The sequence below is a fragment of the Diceros bicornis genome, chromosome 2 (genome assembly GCF_020826845.1).
Source record: "Diceros bicornis minor isolate mBicDic1 chromosome 2, mDicBic1.mat.cur, whole genome shotgun sequence".
Classification (NCBI taxonomy): Eukaryota; Metazoa; Chordata; class Mammalia; order Perissodactyla; family Rhinocerotidae; genus Diceros; species Diceros bicornis.
This window is the reverse complement of record NC_080741.1, coordinates 39,455,960-39,479,539: the sequence shown is the minus strand read 5'-3', so window position 1 is coordinate 39,479,539 and position 23,580 is coordinate 39,455,960. Positions and strand designations below refer to the sequence as shown.

The window sequence follows — 23,580 nt, the reverse complement described above, 5'->3', positions numbered from 1 at the left end:
TAACATTTTCTTATTCTGCAGGAAAACAGCTGTGTATAATACAACTGCCTAAGGCATAAGAATCCTTGGACTGAATGACCCCAGGCTAAGCCTGCCTGCTTGTGTTTTTCATGTTTTCAGCACTGAGCAGGTTGGGGAAGAGACAGGGTGCTCCTGTCATCATCTGGCTTATTTAAGCAGTTAGAAAGCCCCCTCTCCAGTTGTGCTGGACGTTCTACTCTTCCCCACATGTGGGGATGCTGCCCCAGGGTCCTCCGGGGCTCCTCCTCTGAGCAGGGCTGTTGGATGCTGAACGGAGGTCAGGCATTTAAACACATTTCCGGTGAGAAGCACATGCAGCTTCATAATTGTTTACAAGAATGAAGGGCTAAACCAAATGATCTGTCTGAAATGTATTATTTTTCAGTCAGCTAGACCTGAAAGTGCTATGAATAAGCTGCCGGAAGCAGGCTGGGAGCTGGTCAACTCCTTATTTTTCAATTGTTTTGTGGTCTAGGTTGCAAAATTCATTGCTGGAGTCCATTTGTAATGCATTCCCCATGGTCCTCGCTGGGATGGGGAGAGAGGAAACTGCCGTTTATCGGAAGACTGCTCTGTGGTAGGTACTGGGCTAAATTCACAGGGGTCTGATTTTTAGACAAGGAAACGGAGAATGAGAATTTTCAAAGGGCTTATCCAAGGACAGACGGCTAAGGAAACCAGATGACTGTGGTTCACACCTGGGCCCAACATCCTGAGATTTCTACTAAACCATACTGCCTTCTGTCATAAGTTAAGAACAGTTAAAAAGCTAACTAAGCTTATTCCTCCAAATCTGTCCCCAGCTGTCTGCTCAGTGGAGTAACCATATTTTCTCAGCCAAAACACATTGTCTGAAAGGGCTGAGCATGAGGCAGAGGTCAGCAAACTTTTTTTGTAAAGGGCCGAATAGTGAATATTTTAGGCTTTTGTGAGCCTGACAGCGTCTGTCCCAACTACTCAACTCCGCTTTTACAGCATGAAAGCAGCCTTATTGCAGAGAATATGTAAACAAATAGGTGTGGCTGTATTTCAATGAAACTTAAGGTCACTGAAATTTGAATTTCATATATTTTCACTTGTCACAACATATTTCTTTTTCCCTCTCTCAACTGCTAAAAAAATGTAAAAACTATTCTTAACTCGCAGGCTGCACAAAAACAGGAGGGTAAGATTTGGTTTGGCCTGCAGGTCATAGTTTCCATACACACACACACACACACACACACACACACACACGCGCGCGCGCACGCACACACACACACAAACACACAGGAGAATACTTGATGCTACTGTGGGAGATCAAAATTGGCCACCTCGAAATATGTCTTTTTACTTTGATTATTTTATCTGAAAGAAACTTTAACCTTCCCCCAAACTTACGCCTAAAAGTGACAGACTGGGAGGGTTCTTGCTGAGGCCATTCTTTTCAAAGTTCTGTTTACCAAAACACTTACATTTATAAGGGAAATCTCCATTTGTAAAGGTATCTCCCTCTCTGTACTGGGAAGAGGGGGGATGGCCTTATCTCTGGAAACTCTTATCAGTACAGAAGGAGGAAGGAAAGGATTTAAATCTGCTTACTCTTGATTACTGTGATTTCTGTCTCCCTCCTGTCTCCCTCCCCACTATCCCCAATATCCTCCTTTGTCTTTAGCTGAAGATAGTATTTAAGGTGGTGGCTTTGGCCATTTTAGTGAGAAACTCAGTTTCCCTGGTTTCTTCCATGTATACATGTTATTAAACTTGGTATTATTTTCTCCTGCTAACCTGTCTTTTAATTATTTTACCAGCCATAAGAACCTTCAGCAAAAGGGTGGAAGGGGATTCTCCCTCTTCCCCAACGCTACTTTGAGCATTAAACTCTTTGAATCTAGAAAGCGATTTTTTGCATGCTGAATTTTCAATCTTAGTGCATCACATAGTATTGAAATAACAGTGTTTTAGAGTATATATAGGAGATAGAAAACATGATAGCAACAAAAGAAAAATAAAAACAGTAATGAGCAACAATAATAAAAAATGAGATGAGCTAGAACAGTTTGTCATGCACAGGTACACTCGTTTAATAATTTGTTGGAAAAATACCAGGTTTATGCATGTGTTTAAAATTTAGTCTCAAGTGGCACTTGTGGGTTTTATAGAATTAATTTTTTAGGGCAATCATTTAAAATATGAAGATTGAATATATACGTCAAATAAGTGTAAGAGAAAAATACTTTTAATAGGATTCAATCATTTTGCTGTTTGGATAGTTTTTGGAATGGATCAGATGGTATTAAAAACAAGAGTGGTCTCATAAAGAATTTTATGAATGACTGAGTGACAAGTTACCTGTTGTTGGGAAACGACTTCTCATATTTCATGTTTAAAGAACTGAATTAATGATAATGACACAGTATTTGTGTAACAGTCTGTTATCTACAAAAATGCTTCCCTGTATAGCATCTTATTTAATTCATGTACAGCTTTGCTAAGGTAGGTGTTTCACTAATTTAACAACGAAAACCGAGGCTTATAAAGTTTAAGCGGTTGGCAAGTGATACATTTAGTAACTTATATTTAGAACTGGAACTCACATGTTTTCTGATTCTTAGTCCAGTATTTTTTTCCCTATACTTTGGGATGTTGCTAGATATAACATAAAAAAGGAAATTCTATAAATGAACTATTTGAAAAACGCTGGGATGGACTGGTGTCTTTGCTTGAGGTCTCCCCAGAACCTTTCATAAGTGAATATGAAATGTAAATTGCCAAAAGGAGAACATAGGATGTGGTGTTTCCCAATTTATTTGGTTCTAGAAACCTTTCTAGGAACACAACGTCAAGAGCTTGTGTTTCCTGTAGCCCTGGATGAGAGCTAAGATTGGGCAAATTACCTAAACCTCTCTAAGCCCTGTGTCCTGGTCTGTAAGAAAGAATCACAAAGATAGCTTTTTCAAAGGGTGGTTGTGAGGGCTCCCTAAGTTGATGCACTTAGCCCGGTGTCTGCTGCACGTAGTTGCTTAATTATAAGCAATTGCTGAATTACACATAATTGTTTTAAGCCACACACACACTGGCAAATCCAATCTCTTTTCAGAGATGAAGAAACAATTCAGGGAAGTGAAATTATTTTCTCAAGGTCATGTGGCCAGCCAGAGGGAGAGCTAGACTGTAGACTTAGGTCTTCTAAACCCAAGGGCACAGTGTTATTTATCAGAACAAGAAAAATGAAACGAGATATAATATCTGAAGGAAAACTGCAAGATCATGGTCCTCACTTAGATTTTTTAGATAAAATAAGTATCTGAATATCTGGCAAGAGCGGGATGACTGGCTGGGATTTTTGCTCACCTTCTGCGGGATGCGTTGTCCTCTTTAAGGAGATTGACTTGTAACTCCCTGTGTTGCTAAACCACTGATCTCAATTTAACCACATAATTTGGGAGAGTTGGAGCTGGGCCATTTTGCCAGAAAATGATTAAGACAAACTCTAAGTATATTGTGAACTTTATCAGGAAAATCAATTCCTCTAACAAGGAAGTGTATCACTATTGATTTTTTTTTTTCTCTAATTGGACTCGTAGCCCTGATATCTTTTCATAAGCAGTTGCAGTTTGCTTTCAGCCAATGCGTTTTTCACTTTGCAGTGGAGTATGACATGCTCTCAAAAGCCCGTGGCACTCTTTTTCTTTTTCTCATTTGTCCCTGTTCTTGAAGGTTAACATGGAAGATTTTAGACATCTGCTACTCACCGTGACATGATGTTCATTAGGCTTTTTGTTGCCCTAGGTAGACAATCTCTGTGTCGCTGTAATATGTAGATACGTGGGGTGGAGAGAGGTTGGACTCACAGAACAGGTGATGCACAGTGAGGAAATGGCGAAGATGTAACTAAGGTGATTAGTGAAGCAGCAAGCCATACACTTTCAATCTAAGATGCCTACATGAATTTCCTACATAATTTACGAGCATGACAGAGCCAGCAACCTGAGCATATGAAAGGACCACAGAGCCTGGGCTGTTGATTGCTGGCTGAGGCCTCCGGAGGAGGTGACTTCTCTGGCCAGATGGGGCCTGGCTTGATAGGTGCTAGTGAACTTAGGACCTTGCTGAGAGTGTGAAATTGGGAGAGAAGTGGAGACAAGTGAGTGTCCCTGAATTTCTGTTCTCTGACGTCTGCCTCTCAGCGGGGAGCCGTCTGTCTGCTTGCCTACAACTGATTTTCCTCACTTCTTTCTCTTCTTTTGTTTTCCTGTATTATTATTTCAATTTGGAATCTTGGCACTGATTTAATAGATTTAGTCACTGAGATCTATGTTGATTTTTAAAAATATTTATTACTTAATTCTTCTAGCTCTTGGATTTTTAATCTTTCTGCTTCTTTCCCATTTTCTTGTATTTTTTTCCTACCCTACTGTGCAGGAAAGAGTTAACTCAGCAGGCCTGGGTTGTTCCACCCCTGCACATTTCCAAGAAAGGTCTGTTTTCAGGACTAGCCCTTGGCTGGGTCCTGGGAGAAAGAGCTCTGAGCCCTTGGGATATTCTGCTTGATGCAAGTGTTGTTGTATGCCTGAGGCCTTGGGTCATGGGATACTAATGCTATCAATGTGATTTATGGTGAATGCCTGGTTTTCTATGCTTGAGGCCTTGGTATTCACTGAGTAGCTGGGGTCAGTCATGCAGGAGCTGCATCCTGAACTCCAATAAAAACCCTAGACACCAAGGCTCTGGCAAGTTTCCCTGGTTGGCAAAACTTTGCAAGTATTGTCATACATTGTTGCTGGGAGAATTAAGCCTATCCATGTAATCCCACTGGGAGAAGACAACTGGAAGATTGTTCCTGGTGTCTCCTGGACTTTACTCCATGTACGTTTCCCTTTGCTGATTTTAATACGCACTGTAATAAACCGCAACCATGAGTATAACAGCTTTTCACTATAATAAACCATAACCATGAGTATAACAGCTTTTCACTATAATAAGCCATAACCATGAGTATAACAGCTTTTCTGAGTGCTCTGAATCATTCTAGTGAATCATTAAGCCTGAGGATGGTTTTGGGGATGCTGGACACACCTATATTTTCATTTTCATTTCTAAAATTTAAAATTTTCCTTTATTTCTTAATTCTTAATTTTTAATTCTGTATTTCTTATACAATATTCTGTACCACTTTTTATCTTTTATTGATTTCACTTTCATATTATGTACTTTTACCTGATAGGCTTTTTCTTGTTTTTTCTAAAGTTTTATTTATATTATTTTTGATATTAGGTTTACATATTGTTTTTTAATTCTCTTCTCATTATTTTAATTTTCTATTTTATTTTAATTTATAGCTTGTTTCTTATTAATCTCTACTCTCTGGTTCTTATTTTTTGTACTTGTTCTCCCTTTCATTTTACCTGTAGTTTACAATACTTAGAACGTGTTTTCATACTGAATAGCAAGAAAATCCAGGCTGCAAATGTGGCTTTGAGAAAACAAGACAAAATCACATGAAGGGCTCTGGAGACTTTCCTTCTTATTGATTGTCCCTGAAGCCACACTTCTGTCTCCGTTTTGTATTCAATTTTTCTTTTTAAAATTGTTTTTCAAAATTCCTTATCATGAAAAATTTGTGAGACTACTGTTTGATAGGACCTAAAAACATTCCAGATGGAATCTTTAGAGCAAATTGAGAAGATACAGCCTCCATGAAACAAATCAAGTTAGGTTTCTGTGAAAGTGAAGACATGTGATTTCAAAAATTAAAAAAAAAAAAAAAGAACTCAAAAGAAAGCCTAAATGGATAAAATGGAAAACTGAGTTATTGACCTAAAAACAGATTGCTTCTCAAACTGAGTCTGGATATACTTTTGGTGTTCCACGAGTATTTTTACCTTAAGAGGGAAATAATTATTGCTCAAGATTGAGAAATACTATCTGAAAATATAAAGCCAAACAGCAAAAAGATGGAACATAGATGAATATTAAAAGACTTGGAGGACAAATAGAGAAGAGCTAGTGTCTGTGAAAACAGACATACAGCAGGAGAGAACAATAACTGAGGAACGGAAATGAAAAAAGAAAGAGGAGGAAGAGGAGGAGGAGGAAATGGGGAAGAAGAGGAGAGGATGTTGCTGCTAAGCTGAAGGAAGACTTAGTTTTTTCAGATAAAAGAGCCCACCAGGTGCCTAACAGGAAACGTGCCAAAGTCATGTTCAGAATACTTAATGCATCTTTAGAAAGTAACAAAGATGGAAAATTACTGAAAGGATTTGGTAAAGAAATAAAAAGCAAACCTAAAAAAATAGAAAGAACAAATTAGCAAATACAAAACACCAAATCAATGAAGCAAAAGACACAAAAAGGATCAATAAAGCCAGAATATGTTCTTTTAAGAAGACAGAAATGAAATGTTGGCAGTCTAATTAAGAAAGAAATTTGAAAAAAATAGATACAAACTACAAGCAACAAAAACAATGAACTAAATACAGACCAAAGTAAATTCATAGAATAGATAAATGTGTACAACATATAGAAAATTCAAAATTGTATCTATGGCTTACTTTCCATGCCCATAATATATTTCTATTGGATAGTGCCAGAGAAGCAGTTGTTATACCTAGAAAACACAAGGAGAATCATGAGTATATGTGTGTGTGTGTGTGTGTGTGTGTATAAATATGACAATTCTATATCATGAAATTTGCATACAAATTATATTCTAATTTCTTTGCAAGAAATGTGAAAGGGCATTCTTCAAGCTGCAGTAGAGGATGCTCATCAACATTGTAAAAACATATGCGTGTGTAAAACTCACTGAAAATGGTAAATATATAGTTAAAGTTAGATTTGCTAGTATTGTAATGGTAGTGCATAATTTACTTACAGCTGTAGTTTGAAAGTTAAAAAACAAATGTAGTAAAATAACTATAGCTATAATAATTTGTTATTGGGTACTCATTGCCTTATTTTGCTTTGTTTCTCTTTCCCCATGCCAGGTGAACATTTTAAATTAAAGTTGTCCCGGGGGAGCTTCAGTCTCACCCCTAGGTTCTGGAATTTTCACAATGGTATCTTATCTATGGATAGTTGCTAGTTGGTCTTCTTGTGAGGACTGAAGTCGCTATCTTGATGACCTCACTTGAAAATTTTCATTCTTTATTCTTTTTCAATATTACTGAATGATTTTGCCATTTATAAATACAATGAAAACTTTTTTCTCATTTGACTTATTAATCTCACGGCTATATTAATAGAGTACCGAATATTTGACTATCTATTCATTAATGGAAGGAAAGTACTATTGGATTAAAGTGCTATTGGATTTTGTTTGCTATTTTAAAGAACAATTTTGCACCAATATTCATAAGTTTGGTTGGTTTGGTTTCTACATTGCTATGTTTTATTCTATCTTTTACAGATTGGTATTTATATTAAGTTGGTTTTAGAAAATATTTTGGAAATGTTTCTTCCTTTTTTATACGGTGGAAAAATTTTAATTGTTTGCATTGTCTTTTTCTTTAAGGGTTGAATGTATTTAAATTCCTAAATTCTCTGTGCCTACTAAATTTTGGCAGTAGGTCCTTAATTTTTTTCATAATTTTTATCATGGTAAATAATAAGATGGACATCTATGTACTTACTACTCAGATTAAGACATAGAATGTTATTATACTTTAGAAACCTCATATATGTCCCTCCCTAATTTTATCCCACTATCTCTCTCAAGTTAACAATTTATTAAATTTTATGTTAATCGTCCCCTTGTTTTCTTTATGATTCTAATACATGTGTTTGTATCCTTTAGCTAAATATTGCTCAGTTTTTGCCTGTTTTTGTACTTTATATACGTGGAATGAAACCGAATATATTCTTCTATGATGTGCATTTACTTACTGTAACTTTTTAAGTGTCATCTGTACTGATGTGTGCAGCTGTAGCTCATTTATTTTCAAGTATACCACACTTGTTAATCCATTTTGCTCTTGATAGATATTTGCGTGGTTTCCAGTTTTTCTTTCTGCCTTGAACATTCTTGTACATATCTCTCAATGCATGTCTTTAAGAACTTTAATAGTATAAATAGCTGGTAGTGCAATTGTGTTGCAAGATATATGTATGTCAAAAGGGAAATATCAATAGTTTTTTGTAAATGCATATATAATTTACACTTTTCAGCAATACACGGGAATTGCCATTGCTCCATATCCTCGCCAGCATTTGCTATCATGATACTTAAAATTTTTTTTCCAATGAGATAGAGTGAAATTGTATCTTATTGTGGTTTTAATTTACATTTTCTCAAGAACTAATGAAGTTGAAACTTTTTTTTATCATATATTTATTGGCTACTTGAATTTCCTCATCTGTTCACATCTTTTGCACGTTTTTCCTTGAGTTGTCTGGTGTTTTTCTTACAGTTTTCCTAATCGTGATACTATTCCTTTATCAATTTTTGGTTTTGCAAATATATTCTGCCATTTTTATTATTGTGGGAGGACGTCATTGAGAGAATTTGATCCCCGGTTGACCCGCATATTGGACCCAGGCAATCGGAGGCTCCTCATCCCTCCTCTGCTTTTGGAATGCACATTCCACCCACCATTCCCACACTAGGAGCTGTTCCAAGGACACAGCTTTGAGAGTAAGGTGTTGTTAGGACCACTTGGACTGAATACGTGACTGAACCCCAGTTAAGGCCTCTATATAAACTTTTAAGATTCTGGCGGGCGGATGTGAAGATCTACTCATCTTGCAGCCACCCAAGACAAGCCTTGTAAGTAAGTTCCCTTGCTTGTTAAACCTGCCGCCTCTTACTTCAGTCTTCATTACCCTCTGTGTATGGGGGCCAGTTTGTGAACCAACAATTAAATAGAAATTCTGATTTTTAATGTAGTTAGTGTTATCATTTTTTTCATTGTGGTTTACTCTTTTTTATATCTTAAATCCTTTTCTACCCAGAGACCTATATAATTTTAACATATTTTTCTTTCATATTCATATATTTAAGCCACTTGGATTTGTGTTTTTGAGTAACTTACGTGATTAGAATCTATTTTCTAATTTTTATCTACATATCTAATTATCCCAACGCCATTGTTAAGTAATCAATCATTTTTCCATTGATCAGAAATGCTCACAGGATAATAATGGAAGCTTCCATATATGTGAGAGTGTATGGGCTCTTAATTCTCTTCTCTTGTTTATCTGTTTTTTTGTTCTATTTGCCCACTTTTGTACTTTCAGCATATTGTCTTAATTATTATAGCTTTAAAGTCTGTCTTGATATTTAATAGAAGGAGCCTTCCTCCTTGTTCTTCTGCAGAATGCCGTGACTCATCTTGCTCTTTGTTTTTCCTTATAAATTTTACAATAGCTTATTGAGTCCTTGGGGTTGGAGTAGGGGACCCTTTGGGATTTTGATTAAAATTGTATCAACTCCATTAGCCAGTTTGGAGAATGGACATCTTTATGGCACTGACTTTTCTTTTCCAGAAACAAAGTATATCTCACTGTTTATTTAGTTCTTTTGAAAGACTTTCATTAAAGTTTTATACTTTTCTCTGAAAATTATCTAAACAATTTTAACAGTATTTCCCCTAAGTACATCATATTTTTGATGTATTTGTAAATGTTTTAAAATTACATTTTCTAATTGTTAATGGAATATAAAATGTGATATTGTTTTCGTAGGTAACTAATCTTGCTAAAATCTGTTATTTATTCTAAGGACTTATTTGAGTTTGAGTTTTTCACGTAGACAACTCATCTCAGCTGAAATAGCGTCAGTATTGTGTCTTCTCTTCTGATCATTACTTGTTTGTTTGTTTTTTTTCTTTTTTTTTTCCTTATGACATGGACTAGGACTTTGAGTAAAATACTGAGTAGAAGGGATGATGGCAGTTATCCTTACCTTGTTCCTAATCCTAGAACTAATCCTAATCCTTATTCCTAATCAAAATGCTTTTGACATTTCAGCATAAAATAAGATACATGCTCTATTTTTAAAGAAATGTATGGTGTGTTAGTTTGCTAGGGCTGCCATAACAAAATACTACAGACTGGGTGGCTTAAACAACAGAAATTTATTTTCTCTTGGTTAGAAGTCTGAGATCAAGGTGTCAGCAGGGTTGCTTTCTGCTGAGGCCTCTCTTCTTGTCTTGCAGATGGCTGCCTTCTCGCTGTGTCCTCACCTGGTCTTTCTCTGTGGGCATACATTCCTGGTGTTTCCTTTCAAATTTCATCTTCTTATAAGGACACCAGGCAGATTGGATTAGGCCCACTCTAATAGTTTCATTTTAATTTAATCACCTCATTAAAGGCCCTATCTCCTAGTCACATTCTGAGGTACTAGGGGGTACTGACCTCAATATAAATTTTTAGGGACACAATTCAGCCCAGAACATATGGTTTCTTTTTTTATTCTTGTTTTTCAAAAAAATTTTAAATCATGAATATATGTTTAATTTCAGAAATGCTTTTCCTGTATCTGTTAAAATGGTGTATATTTTCTTTTTTTAAATACATTACACCAGTAAATTTCTACTTTTCATACTTTATTCTTTTTTAAAGTAGGCTTTATGTCTATTCCACATGTTTTGGTATGTAGTATTTGAATTATATTATGCATCTAAACATTTTCTAATTTCGATATTAATTTCTTTAAGCCATTGTTTATTTAGAAATGTTTAATTTCAAAAAAATATGTATTTTTTTCTCATTACCCTTTTAAAAATTGTTTTCTACTTTAATAGTTTGGTGATCATAGAACACATCGGTTCCAATGCTATATATTTTCACCGAGATTTGTCTTTTGGTATAAAGCGTAGTCAATTATTGTAAACTATGCGTATGAAAACAATGTGTAGTATCCAGTTTTTTATATCTATTTGATCAATCTTATTAACATTGTGGTTCAAATTGTCTGCTTATTTAAAGTTTTTTTATTTGGTTTCCTTAATCTGTTATTTACTGAGAAACTTATGTTAAAAATCTCCCATTATGACAGTTAATTTGTTAGTTTCTCCTAGTGGAGATGTTAATTTTTACTTTACATATATATACATATATATATATTTATTTATAAATGGTCAGCTCATTACTGAAAATTTTATTGAACTTTTTTTATCGATGTTTTAATAGTTTTGTTTACTTTATATATTTTGAGTCTATGTCATCAGGTAAAGTTTACTTTGACTAGCTAAATAAATAAATAAATAATATAATATATCTATAAAAATAGAGAGGACAAAAATTAATTAAATTTATATTTAGCTATTTTCCATATAAATATGTTAAAAATTATGTTTCATCTTTTAATTCTCAGTCAAATTAAAATTTTATTTACAAAACTAACTTCATATATATTGTTCAAATATTCAAATCCACAATAATACTAAAACAGGATTAAGTCTTCTATGTAAAATAACAGTGTATCAACCGATAAAATAAAAGTCATCAGTATTAAAATGATAAATTAACAGAACACCCTTGTAATTTTGGACATTAACACAAATCTCTGTCTTTGATAGGAAGGTAAAAAAGGCAATAAGGCTTACATAATTTTTTTAAAGAGGTGAATGCACACATAATACAAACACAAAATTCTGCTCTCCACTGACAAAATCTGTTTTTTCCATTTGTTCATAGGACATTCATAAAAAATGGGTTATAAATTAAAGAACAAAGAAAACCTCAATTAATTATAAAATCCAGAAATTGCATGGGAACAGTATAATGCAGACCTTACCACGATGAGCAAAGTATAGCAAAATATGGGGAAATCCTATGATCAAATATCTATTTTCTGTAAATTATTAGAAAGGGGCTAAGAACTTGGACATGTAAGCAATGCACTCATAAATAGTATTTTTTCCGCTATGTAATAAAAAATTCAATTAAATAATATTAAGAAAATAACGGTAATGTCAAAATGAAATAGCAAACCTTTTAGAATGAAGTCAGAGTTGTATTTCTGTGATTCTACATGTTCACTTACAGCCCTTAATGTTCAAGCACAAATAGTGGTGTTCTTCAGTCACCGTCGTTAGGCATTTAGCCCATAATTATATACACTGATCTTGCTTTGTCCTCTGCATCTCCTCCGTCTTCTCCGTGCTGAATAGAAGGTAGATATGATTTGGGACTGTGGCGGCAGCGAGGTGGATATAACCACAGTAGTTCTCCTGGGGGGCTAAGGTGGGACAACTGGGGTAAAGCCCTGGGGGCATCTGAGAGTCAGCAAAGGACCAGAACTCCTCTTCACCAAAGTCACCCCCTCAATCCAAAATCAGTTAGCTGAAATATGTATGGCCTTAGTTAAAAGTTTGTTCAAAAACAAAATCATTTCCTTTTTTGTCCTCAGCCACAGGAAGAATTTCATGTACAGTACCATTTTATTACCTCACATTTTTAGATTTAAATTTCCTGCTCACAATACCCTCTGCGACACTTGGACATCAGCTATGTTGGTTTTGTCTGTGTTTGCAGAGCAGATAAGGCACGTTCTCTTTGATTTAGCACAGCTGTGTGGCAGCAAGCTCTTCCAGAGTGAAGTAAGAAAATAAACTATCCATAAAACTAAAAAAAAACCCATATTAAAGTTACGGGATTTTCTACGGGTTGCTTGTGGAGTGAGAGATCATCTAGTTACAGAGATTACCGGGGAAATGTTGCCTTTTTCAAAATAGGCCCTCTTATCTGTGTAGGATGAAAGATATAAAATCTGTTGCCTTATACTTGGAAAAATAAAAACATAGTCACAATTCAACAGAGAAAATCTGAAACTGAAAAAGGATTTGCAACTCTACCATTTTAAAAACTTTTTATTGGATGTCTACATATATAGAGAAAAATGTATGTATGCATCATAAGTGTACAGTTTATCAAATTTTCACAAAATGAACACACTCATGCAGCTGGCACCCAGATCAAGAAACAGAATGTTGCTAGCACCCCAGGAACCCCTCTTGTGCTTTCTTCCAGGCAATACCCCTAACAGCACAGATTAGTGTTGGCTGTGTTTGTATTGTCTGTAAATTGAACCATGCCACACATACTGTTTTTGTCTATTTTCTTTCACAACATTTTGTTTGTAAGAATTATTAGTATTGTTGCATATGGTTGTAGATCTCCCATTTTCATTGCTGTGTAATATTCCATTATGTAATTATATCGCAATTATTAACAGTTGTTTGGCATTCGGGTAGTTACTAGTTTTGGGTTATTGAGAATAGTGCTTTTATGAACATTTTGTACGTGTCTTCTAATTCATATATTATACATTTTGGTTGGCAATAGACCTAGGACTGAAATTGCTAGTCATAGATATGCATTTGTTCAGTTTTAAAACCTAAGTGACAAAGAGTTTTTCAAAATTGTTTTCTCTATTAAAACTCTAATGGTATCTGAGATTTTCAGTTGTTTAACATCATTGCAAAAGTTTGATATTCTCAAACTTTTTTTATTTTAGCCATTCTAGTGTGTGTGCATGTGTGTGTCTATGGTGGTATCTCTCTGTGATTTTAATTTCCGTTTCCTTTATAACTAACGAAACTCAGCAGCTTTTTATATGGTTCTTGGTCATTTGCATATTTTCTTTCCATAAATGTCTGAATCTCTGCCTATTTTTGTATTAGGTTATCTTTTTTTTTTACAGAGTTCTTTATTTTGGATATTTGGAGTTGTTTGCTGTATGTATACATTGCAAGGCTCTCTCTCTCTCTTCCATTGTGGGTTGTTTTTTTAATCTCTTAATGGGGAAATTTTGACAAACAGAGGTTTATACTTTTAGTAAAGTTAGTGTTTTTATGGTCAGTGTTTTCATTGTTCTGTTTAAGAAATCCATTCTCAAGGTCAGGAAGATATTCTTTGATGTTTTTTCTAGAAGTTTTTTTTATATGGACTTTCATATTTAGATCTATTATTCAATCTGATTTTTTGTGTGTGTAGGTAAGATGTGAGAAGAGGTGCAAATAGTATTCTTTGTTTCATACAGATATTCAAGTGTTCCAGCACTATTTATAGAAGGGCCCACACTGGAGTGTCATCTCTAACATAAATTGAGTGACTATATATATTTGGGCCTCTTTATGGACTCTGATTTTAGTTCTATTTGTCAAATTTTTATTCTTGTGTCAATACTATGCTGTCCTAATTACTATAGCTTCATAATATGTCATGATATGTTTGTTAGTCTTTAATACTGTTGGATATACTTCACTTTTTGCATTTCCCTCTAAACTTTAGAAACTGTGTCAATTGGTGCAAAAAACCATGCTTGGAATTTGATTGAGTTTGCATTGAATTTTTAGACCAGTTTAAAGGACATTTGCAATATTTGTAATGTTGAGCCTCTCAATCCATAAATATAGCATATCACTCCATTTATATTGGTCTTCTTTAAATTCTCTCAATAATGTTTTGTAGTTTTGATATAGAGATTGTCCAAATTTTTACTAAACCGTATTTGATAGTTTTGGGACTATTTTAAATGATATCAAAATTTAAAATTTGTTATTGGTATAGAGTAAAACAATTTATTTTTTTATGAAGACCTTGTATCTAGTAATTGTAATAGTTGTTTGTAGATTCTTTTAGAGGTTTTAGTTGGATTATTATGTCATCCGTGAATAGTGAATGTTTATTTTTATTGTGTATTCTTTAGGCTTTTTTCTTGCCTTGTTACAATGCTAACACTTCCAACAGTTTGAATAGAAGCGGTGATATGAGCATCCTTGCCTTGTTTCCAATCTCAGGTAGGAAGTATTAATGTTTCACCACTGAATATGATGCTTGCTATAACAAACATCCTGTTGCTCCGCATTCTCACCAGCAATTGGTATTGTCAATTTTTTTTGGATTTCAGCCATTTTAATAGATGTGTGCTGATATGCTGGTATTGCCATTGTGCTTTTAATATGCATTCTCCTAATGACACGTTATGTTGAGTATCATTTCGTGTGCTTATTGGCCTTCTATATATCTTCTTTGGTGAGATGGGTGATAATATTCTTTCTTGGGTTCTTTGTTTTGTTATTATTGAGTTTTTAGAGTACTTTATTTATTTATTTTTTAAAGATTTTATTTATTTATTTCCCCCCCAAAGCCCCAGTAGATAGCTGTATGTCATAGCTGCACATCCTTCTAGTTGCTGTATGTGGGACTCTGCCCCAGCATGGCCGGAGAAGCGGTGCGTGGGCACGCACCTGGGATCTGAACCCCGGGCCACCAGCGGCGGAGTGCATGCACTTAACCGCTAAGCCACTGGGCCGGCCCTAGAGTACTTTATATGTTCTGGGTACACATTTTTTTATTAGATATATGTTTTGAAAATATTTTTTTCCCAATCTGTAGGTTCTCTTCATTTTCCTAACTATATTTCAAAGAGCAAAAGTTTTTAGTTTTGATGAAGTTCAATTAATCAGTTTTTTTTTTTATGAATTGTGCTTTTAGTATCATATCTTAGGAGTCTTTGCCTAAGTTAAAGTCACAAAGACTTTGTCTACTGTTTTTTTCTAGAACTTTATAGTTTTAGCTCTTAAATTTTAGGTCTATATCCATTTTGAGTTAACTTTTGTGTATGGTGTGAGTTATGTGTCAAGCTTCTAATTTTTTGTTTTTTTTGCAGATATGCAGTTGTTCCAGCACCATTTATTGACAAAATTACTCTTTCTTCACTGAATTGCCATTGCAACTTTGCAATAATTAGTGGTCCATATATGTATACGTCTATTTCTAGACTTTCTGTTTCATTTCATTGACAATTTATCTGTATTTATGCCTATGCCATGTTGTTTCAACTACTGTAGCTTAGTAATTATTCTTGAAATCAGGTAGTGTTACTCTCCCAACTTTGTTCATCTTTTTCAAAATATTTTGGCTATTCTAGGTTAATTGCATTTCCAAGTTAAATTTAGAATCAATTTGTCAGTTTTTATTTAAAAAAAAAGCCTACTGACATTTTGATTGGGATTGTGTTGAATCTATAGGTCAACTTGGGAAAAATTGAAATCTTAACAGTATTGAATCTTCAAATTCATTAACAAGATATTCTCTCCATTTATTAGGTTTCCTTTAATTTCATTCAGCAATATTTTGTAGTTTTTAGTGTATAGGTATGGCACGTCTTTTATCAGATTTTCCCTGAGTATTTCATAGTTTTGATGTCATTATAGGTTATATGTTTAACAAATTAAATTTCTGACTATTCATTGCTAGTAGATAGTAACGCAATTAATTTTTGTATATTGATCTTATATCCTGCAATCCTGCAGTCCTTTGTGACTGGTTCTTTCAATTAGCATAATGTTTTCAGGGTTCATCTATGTTGTATCATGCATCAGTACATCATTTTTTTTATTTCTGAATAATATTCTATTGTAAGGATATACAACATTTTATTTCTATATTCATCGGTTGATGTGCTTGGGTTGTTTCCACTTTTTGGCTATCATGAATAATGCTGCTATGAACATTCATGTACAAGTTTTTGTGTGGACATATGTTTTAATTTCTTTTGGGTGTATTGCTGAATCATATGGTAACTCTGTGTTTAACCATTTGAAAAACTGCCAGACTGTTTTCCAACAGACTGTTTCCACAACATTTTACATCTCTACCAAAAGTATATGACGGTTCCAACTTTTCCACATCTTACCAACATTTATCATCTTTCATTTTTGTTATAGATATCCTAGTCAATGTGAAGTGGTATCTCATTGTGATTTTGATTTGCTTTTCCCTGGTGGCTAATGATGGTGAGCGTCTTTTCATGTGTTTATTGGCCATTTATATATCTTCTTTGAAAAAGAGTCTATTCAGATTCTTTTGCCTGTTTTTCAAATGGGTAATTATGGAGTTATAAGAATGTTTTTAATATATTCTAGATATAAATCCCTTATCAAATAATTCGCAAACATTTTCTCCCTTTCTGTGGTTGTCTTTTCACGTTCCAGAACTTTAAAGCACAAAGTTCCAATTTTAATGATATTCAGTTTACATATTTTTTCTTTTGTTGCTTGTGCTTTTAGTGTCACATTTATGAAATCATTGCATAAACTAAGATCATGAAGATTTATGCCTATATTTTCTATTGATTTAATTTTAATGTTGAACTCAACTTTCATTTCTTGAATCAATATAACTTGCTCATAAAGTATTATTCTTTTACCATATTGTTTGATTTGTATTTCAAAAATTTGTTTATAATTTTTGTTTCCATGTCCATGGGGGATAGTAGTTGGTAGTTTTCTTTTATTGTAACATCTCTGGTTTTGATACCATGGTAATGCTGGCCTCATTAAATGCATTGGGAAATATTTTCTTCTGTTTCGTTTTCTGGAAGAGTTTGAGTAAAATTGGTACTATTTCTTCATTAAACATTTTGTAGGATTAAAAATGAAACCATGGGTCCAGGAGTTTTCTCTGTGGGAAGATTTTTAACTACAAATTCAATTTCTTTGATATAAGGCTATTCACGTCACCTGTTTCATCTTGAGTGAGCTTTGGTACTATGTGTCTTTTAAGGAATTTGTTCATTTCATCTAAATTATTGAATTTATTGGCATAAAATTTCATATAATATTCCATTATTATCTTTTTAATACCTTTAGAATCTGTAGTGATATCATTTCTCTCATTCCTGATATTGGTAATTTGTGTCTTCTCTCTTTTATTTCTGATCCGTCTGGTTAGATATTTATCAATTTTATTGATCTCAAAGAGCTAGCTTTTGATTTTACCTCATTTATCTCTGGTAACATTCTTTTCTCTGAAGCCTACTTTGATATTAATATAGCTATTCTTACTTTCTTTTGATCAATGTTAACATAACATATACTTCCCATTCTAATTTTCACCCATTTATGTCTTTATATTTAATGTCTTTCTTTGTAACAGTATATTATTAGATATTCATTTTTTTAAATTATTTTTTATTGAGATGTAATTGACATATAACATTATATTAGTTTCAGGTGTATAACACAACAATTTTATATATATATATATTATATATATATATTTAGAAAGGATCACCACAATAAGTCTAGTTAACATGCATCACCACAAATAGTTACACATTTTTTTTCTTGTGATGAGAACTTTTAACAGCTACTCTCTTAGTAACTTTCAAATATTCAATACAGTATTATTAACTAAGTCTTGGTTTTTCATCCAGTCTGATAATCTCTGGCTTTTAATTGGATATTTAGATCATTTGCATTTAATGTGGTTATTGATATGGTTAAGTGTAAAACTATCATCCTGCTCTTTTTTTTTTCCCATCTTTTTGTTTCCCTTTTTCCTTTTTCCCCCTTCTCTTGGATCAATTAACTATATTTTATGGTTCCATTTTATCTCAGTTGATTGATTACTTACATTTTGCATTATTTTATTGATTGCTTTAGGTTCATAATATACCTCTTTAACTTCACAGTCTGTCTTCAAGTGATGTATCACTTCACATATTGTACAAAAAGCTTACAGGAGTATACTTCCATTTTTCCTTTCTTGGCCATTATGTTATTGTTGTCATATATGTTACTTGTACATGTGTTACAAACTCCACAATATATTATTACTTTTGTTTATACAATCAATTTTATTTTAAAGAGATTTAAATAATGAGAAAATATTATTTGGTGACCAGAGTTACCATCTCTGCTGCTCTTCATTTCTTTCCGCCAACTCATATTTTCATCAGGAGAACTTACTTTAACATTTCTTGTGACATAGGTCTGCTCATGATAAATTCTTTCAGTTTTTGTATATCCAAAGTAAATCTTATTTCATCTTCATTTTTGAAACATTTCCGTTGGGTATTGAATTCTACTTTGAAAAGTTTTTTCCCTTTTATTACTCTAATTACAATGTTTCCTTTTCTTTTCACTTGCATTATTTCTGTATCAGTTTTCTATTGGTGTCATAATAAATACCATAAATTCTGGGCTTTAAACAACACAAATGTTTTATTTTATGGTTCTGTCAGTCAGTCATAAGTCTGGTATGGGTCTCATTGAGCTAAAATCAAGGTGTCAACAAATTGCATTGTTTTCTGGAGGCTCTGCTCATTTGGTTGTTTGTAGAATTAAGTTTCTTGTGGTAGTGGGATCAAGGTTACTGTTTTCTTACTGGCTCTAAACTGAGAGCTATTCTCTTAGCTTCCAGAAGTCACCACATTGCTTGGTTTGTGGGCTCCTTCCTCCATCTTCAAAGCTAGCAATGGCAGGTAAAATCTTCACTTCACATCTCTGGTTACAGTCAGGAAAGTTTCTCTGATTTTAAGAATTTATTTGATTAGATTGGTCCCACTTGGATAAACCAGAGTAATCTTCTTATCTCAAGGTCCAAATCTTAATCACATCTGCAAAGTCTCTTTCATCATTGTAAAGGAATATATTCATAGGGTTAGGCGATAAGGGCAGGGAAATCTTTGGGGAGCTATTATTCTCCCTTCCAGTTCCCAGCAAGAAATCTACTGTCGTTCTTATCTTTGTTCCTCTATGTGTAATGTGTCTTTTTGTTCTAAAGTGATAAAGATAAAGATTTTCTCTTTACCACTGGTTCTCAGCAATTTGATTATGATGTGCTTTGGTATAGTTTCTTCATGTTTCTTGTGCTTGGAGTTTATTGAGTATCTTGGATCTTTAATTTTATTTGGAAAAAAACCAGTTGTTATTTCTTCAAATAGTTTTTTGTTTCCTCTATCCTTCCTTCTATGTATATCATAATGCTTGAAGTGGCCACAGAAATTACTGAAGTCATTTTGTTTTTTTGATGTTTTCTCTCTCTGTTGTTTCCTTTTGGATAGATTCTGTTGATATCTCTTAGACTTCACTAATCTTTTTTTTTTCCTGCAATATCTAATCTGCCATTAAACTCCTCCAGAGTATTTTTTCATCTCACTGGTTGTACTTTTCATCTCTAGAGGCTTGATTTAGATTTTTTTTATATTTTTCATGTATCTTCTTACCTTTTGAACATCTGGAATTCAGTTATAATTGTTTTTATGGACTTGTCTGCTATTTCTAATATCTTTGTCAGTTCTAGATCAGTTGTGATTGGTTGATTTTTCTTCTCATTATAAGGAGGAGATATTTTCCTGTTTCTTTGCATGCCTGGTAATCCTAGGATAGATATGAGTCATTCTGAATTTTACCTTGTTGCGTACTGGAAATTTTTATATTTTGTGTAAATATTCTTAAGTTTTGTCTTGGGATATAGTTATCTTACTTAGAAACAGTTTGATCTTTTTGTTTCTTGTTTTTTATGACTTTTTGGGTGGGACCAGAGCAGCATTTAGTTTTAGAGATAATTGTTCCCCACCACCGAGGCAAGACCCTTTTGAGTACTCTATCTACTGCTTTGTGAATTATGAACTTTTCCAGTATATAATTGCAGACTATTCTCAGCCATGGGCGGGAGCCTGGTTCTCCTCCAGTCCTCTCTGATGGTTCTTCCCCCGCCTCTGGTAGTTTCCTCATATGCATGTGCTGATCTCTACTGAATAGGTGGCAGGGATCCTCACAAGACTTCCAAGTCCTCTCTGTGCAGCTCTCTTTCCATGACTCTGCCCTGCAAACTCTAGTTGCCTTGATATCCCTAGAATATCAGGTCCATCTCTGCAACTCAGGAGTCTGCTGGGCTCCTATACCATGAGTCTGCTGGATTCCCCCTATACCATGGACTGGAAACATCCTTGAGGTAGGAAACTGGGGCAATTGCAGGGCTCAACTAATATGTTTCCCATCTTTCAAAGGTCACTCTTTTATGTTGCCTAAAAAGTGTCTTGAAAACTATTGTTTTATTTGTCTATTTATTTTAAATTTTTGGCTATTTCAGGAAGCAGTCTTTATTACTCCATTAATCCTACTAATTTTTAAAATAACCATTGTCCACACTTATCATTTATAGAGCTCTTTGATCTGTTTCCAGTTGGCATATCTACCCATTTATCCATGTATCTATTTTTATGAAATGGAATAAAACTTTATGTTTTAAGTGTAATGTAGGTATAATATGAAGGTATGATTGACTTGCTGGTCACGTGTTTAAAGCAGTTAGACTATCAGAGGTTGAATATTTCAAAGATGGAGGGAGAGTCAATGATCTTTCAAGAATTCTAATGAAGTCCACAGAATGGTTTCCTATTATAGAAGTAATATCTCTTTCAGCATCATGGTTATAACATCCATTATTGGCTTTATCGGAATATCTCAGGTCCAGAATTGACATCTTTTTAAATGTCTTAAAATGTAGCAAATGCATTCCAGTGTGCTTGCTGTGCTTGATGTCCAGGAGGTGTAGTGATTGATAAGTTGCAGTTCCTGCCCTCAAGTAGCCTAAATTTAGAATAGGAGATCAAAGTAGAAAAACGACTTTACTACATAGTAAGGTAAGATAAGGACTATTGCAGAGTACTCACGTATTGCTATGGAGGCTCGAAGGAAGGCACTTGGATGTATTTGCTTTGAGTTATACGAGTAACAGCTTGGAAGAGCTGCTCTTTGAGTTGGGTCTTGAAGAATCATGGCTAAGAGCTTCAGTTCTGGACTTGTTCTACCCCTGTCCAAATCCCAATTCTGAGACTCAATGATCATAAGTGGTTTAATTGGCTCATTCTCACATCCAGGCTCATCTTTAGAGGCTCATCTTTAGGTTATTCTTGTTGGAATTGATTGCTTTTCTTGTATAAATAGATTGTAAACATGGCCACAATTCTTTGTAGCTCCTCCCATCAAGAAGCAGAGTCTGTTTCCTTAACCCTTGAATCTGGGCTGGCCATGTGATTTGCTTTGACTAAAAGAATTTGGTGAAAATGGCAGTGAACTAGTTCCATGCTAGACTTCAAGAAGTCTTGGGGTTTCCACTGCTGTTATTGGAGACAAATGAACAAGCCTGGACTATCCTGCTGGAGAATGAGAGTCTGTGCAGAGAGAGGATCCAGTCATCCCAACCACCCAACCCAATCCCAGACATGTCAGCCTACCAAGCCAACCTTGGCTGATGTAAAGAATTTCTAAATATTTCTACCCTTTTATTTATGAGTAGTGACTGCATTCAAAAATTATTCTGTGTTCCTCAAAGTGTCTAGCTGTGTGTGAGGCACAAAGTTGATGGGCTTATGTGAGCGGTTCTCATTAAGACTGTGAGGCATGTGAAAGCTATTCAATCGTGAGTCAGAAAACCTGGTTATTGCACTAATGAATGGGAGGATTTAGAGCAAGACATTTGGCTCCTAGGGCTTTAGCTCCCTCACCATAAAATGAAGGAGTACAGCTGGGTCTCCAGGGTCCCATCCGGTCTGATGTGCTCTAATTCCAGCACCTCCTACTGTGTTGAGTCACTTTCCAGGTCAACTGGGTGCTAGAGTCAGTAGCAATTCTCTGATATAACAGAGAATAATTTCTATCTTCAAATTTATATTATTTTATTTAGTTTTGATTATGCTATTTACTCATAAAACCAGTAATTTGCCAGATTTCATAAAATAGATTATTCAGATATGAAAAAAATCATCATATTCCCATAATTCACATTTAGAAATAAACAATGTTAACACTTAACAGTCTGTACTTATTTATAATCATATATGTATTCAAAAATACGGTTGTGATGTACATATTGTCCCACCAATTGATTTTTCTGGGTCAGTATATGCACAGGTCTGTATGCTAAATGGCTGCACTGTACCCTATGGATGAACCACCCATCTATGGTTTCCCACCTGGGCTATTGCCAATTTTTACTCTTACCAACAATGTTAAAATAAACAGATCTGTATTCCTTAAATTTGGGAAATAAATATTTGAAAAGCAGGGCACCAAGAAAAGCTTTAGTAAGGACATTGTCCAAATGATGAAAAATAAATCTATATTTTTATATGCTTCATTGTGGAGTCATGTGTTAGTCACAGTTTCCTGAATTCATGTCTGAAGTGAGACACCAAAAAATTCTCAAGACAATGAGCGTGTCTAGACCCCCTGCTGAATCTAACTAAAGTGAGGGTCTCCAGTGCAGTCTTTAGATGCACAGCTAGCAAAATCTTGCAAAGACAGCGTTTCTTTAGTATATTTGTTTATTGATCTAATGAGAAAAGTACAAGAGAACAAATCACTTTTAAAACCTTGTCCCCAGTAGCTGTAGATGATGAGAGGTCCCCAAACTCTAAAACGTATTTTGAGGTTAATAAAATGAGCATCTAGAGAAATAACCTCCTGGTTCATTTCCAGACAGGCAGCAGAATTTCTTTTTAGCCACAAAGAAGATTTAGAAGTTCATCAGAAATGATGTAAGCAGGAGCTATCCCTGAGGAGAAACCACAAAACCTAAACTTACACTGACTGAGTAGCACATTCGAGTCACAGATTGTTGCAAGTGGTCTCCTCCCACGTTCTACAGATCTTTTACCTTCTTCTATTAACTTTTCTTGACTCCAAAAATATTGGAGTCATAAAGTTTTTAATACCTTGAGTCAGATCTAATTTAAAACTCATCTCTTTTCTTGCTTGTCTCTCTTACTAGAGTGTGAGGCCATTGAGGGCAAGATCCATGTGTTACTTTGCTTTGACTGCATCTGGCACACAGGAA

The 23,580-nt window shown here is 34.4% G+C and overlaps 1 long non-coding RNA gene across 2 annotated transcripts in view; it reads left to right on the top strand.

The window, feature by feature from the left end:
* Positions 1 to 4,678: 4,678 nt before the first annotated feature.
* The window catches only part of LOC131413863 (uncharacterized), a 215,120-nt gene continuing 196,218 nt past the window's right edge, over positions 4,679 to 23,580 (top strand). For both annotated transcript variants that reach the window (XR_009222042.1, XR_009222041.1), the window contains exon 1: positions 4,679 to 4,869. This is a non-coding gene — a long non-coding RNA (uncharacterized LOC131413863). The remainder of the gene's footprint in view (positions 4,870 to 23,580) is intronic.